Raw genomic sequence first — 2538 nt, forward strand, 5'->3', positions numbered from 1 at the left:
TTTTAGTAGAAATGGGGCTTCACCATGTTGGCCAGGCTGGTCTAGAACTCTTGGCCTCAGGTGATTCACCCGCTTTGGCCTCCCAAAGTGCTAGGATTACAGGCATAAGCCACCAAGCCTGGCCTATAAATCTTGATAACACTAAACCTATCTCTATACATTAACCAATTACCATGTCCCAGATACTAATAGGGAGTTGACACACTTTATTTCACTTAATGACCCAAACAATCCTGTGAGTTGGGTTATATCACTTGATTGTCCACAGTGGAGAACAAGGTTGAGTAGCTTGCCTGAGATTAGTGGTGTGTTCATTCTCAAAGATGGGATGTTCGGAATCCAAACCCTCATCTGTCCAAATCACAAACTGGGAGGAGTTATTTGCAACATAGAAAACAAAGGAGTAGTATCAGAATACAAAAGAAGCTTTGCATATTAAGAAAAGAGACAAGAAATTCAAATCAAATGAATGGACAGTTTCTAGAAGAAATCCACTAGGTCAATGTATCTGTGATAAAATGCTCAGTCTCACTGGGTATAAGCAAATTCAAATAAAAGAGTGAGCTGCCACTGATGAAGACAGAGGGAAATGTGGACTCTTACCCACAACTGGTGATTGGTAGTCTTTTTGAGCTTTGAAGATATCCTTTTGCTATATTCTAACTTTCCATATTGCTGTTGAGATGTCTTATGGTATTCTTATTTCTGATTCTTTGTACGCCTATTAAATAAGATGGCCTGGGCAGCAAGGAACTGTAGAAGAGGAAGAACTTTTCCTCTGGTGTCTTAGGTTCTGCTGTTGGGATCTGCTAATTAAACTGACAAAAGACAGACTAACAGTAGAAGAGGAATACAAATTTTATCTGATATTAATTTTTACATGTACATGGAAGCTTCCATAGAATAGAAGTGAAGACCCAAAGAGAAGCTAGATCCAGGGGCCTATATGCTATTTTAACAAAGAGTGATAAATTGTGGAGACAGGACAAAGGAAAAGGATTTGTGCTGCTAGGAGCAGTAAATTATGGGAAGGTAAATTTATGGGGGACACCAGTTGATGGTAAGGAGTATTTAATAGGCCTGCTTGTGCAGACTCATCTCCATGCTTTCCCCACTCCAATAATAAAGGTTGTCTTTCCCTTCCTGATATGAGAGCAGGGGATGCCTTCACAACAGGAAATGTATGCCTTGTTTTGTCAGCAGATAGGGAAAGGTAGAGAGCTTTTCTTGAGTCTGCCGCTTTTCAATTGCCTTCAGCTCAAAATAATCTTTACGCTAAAGTGGCGTAGTTTGGGTGACTCCCTTCAGAACATAATATCTGTCTAAGAATAGTATAGGTACATTGATTGCTTCCTTAGTAGGAGGACTGGAACTAAGCTATCCCAAGGCTGAACTGGCACCTCACCATGCTCACCAGGGCCCAGGCTCCTTTCAGCTCTCTGCTCCTCCATCCTCAGCATGTTGATGATGTTACGCTTCAAGGAGATAAGATGACTGTGCCAGCTCCAAACATCACAGCCTGAGTCACAAGGAGAAAAGCAATAAAATTACCCCATTCCCAGCAGACGTCTCCCTGAATTTCCATGGTCAGGACTGTGTTGTACCACACAGTTCAATAGCTGGCCAAGGAGCCCCCTGTGCCTGGCCCAATGGTGATTCCTCCCTCCGGAGGGCCGTGCTACAGGCCTCCAAACCTGGCTTCTGTTAACAGGCAGGAGAGGGAAGATGGCTGTTTGGCAGACTATCTGCAGTGTCTGTTGCAGTAGAGGAAGTTTTTTTTCTCCTCTGGAAGTTTAGGATTATCAGTTCTCTCTGGTGTTTTGGGTGGAATTAAGCCTCATTTCCTTGCAGACAGACTTGGCTAGAAAATCTAGCAGAAGTGGAGGCATTTAATGAAAAACCTTGACAGAATGAGAATCTGTTAAAACAGATACTTTTAAAAGAACAAACTTGAGCTAGTCATTAGATGTTAATAGTTTCAAGAACCATTTTCTTGTAACCTTGAGACTTGCTTATGTTTGTCACAAAATAGTCCACATTTTTAGACTATTTGATATAGACAAGTATAGACTGGGTTTGTTCTTATTAAAAGCTGACTTTTGGCTGGGCGCGATGGCTCACACCTATAATCCCAGCACTTTGGGAGGCCGAGGTGGGCGGATCACCTGAGGTCGGGAGTTTGAGACCAGCCTGACCAACATGGAGAAACCCTGTCTCTACTAAAAATACAAAAAAATTAGCTGGGCGTGGTGGCGCATGCCTGTAATCCCAGCTACTCTGGAGGCTGAGGCAGGAGAATTGCTTGAATCCGGGAGGTAGAGGTTGCGGTGAGCTGAGATCACGCCATTGCACTCCAGCCTGGGCAACAAGAGCGAAACGTCTCAAAAAAAAAAAAAGAAAGAAAGAAAGAAAAAAAGGGCCGGGCATGTTGGCTCACGCCTGTAATCCCAGCACTTTGGGAAGCCAAGGTGGGCAGATCACGAGGTCAATGGATCGAGACCATCCTGGCCAACATGGTGAAACTCCATCTCTACTAAA

The 2538-nt window shown here is 43.3% G+C and overlaps 1 long non-coding RNA gene across 1 annotated transcript; it reads right to left on the minus strand.

Moving 5' to 3' along the window:
• Positions 1 to 271: 271 nt before the first annotated feature.
• Positions 272 to 1520, minus strand: LOC131384521 (uncharacterized). The gene is made up of 3 exons (XR_009215443.1): positions 1415 to 1520; positions 604 to 818; positions 272 to 367 (listed from the first exon to the last, which is right to left on the minus strand). It is a non-coding gene; the product is annotated as an uncharacterized LOC131384521 (long non-coding RNA).
• Positions 1521 to 2538: the final 1018 nt, after the last annotated feature.

This window comes from Hylobates moloch, unplaced genomic scaffold (assembly GCF_009828535.3).
Source record: "Hylobates moloch isolate HMO894 unplaced genomic scaffold, HMol_V3 SCAFFOLD_10, whole genome shotgun sequence".
Taxonomy (NCBI): Eukaryota; Metazoa; Chordata; class Mammalia; order Primates; family Hylobatidae; genus Hylobates; species Hylobates moloch.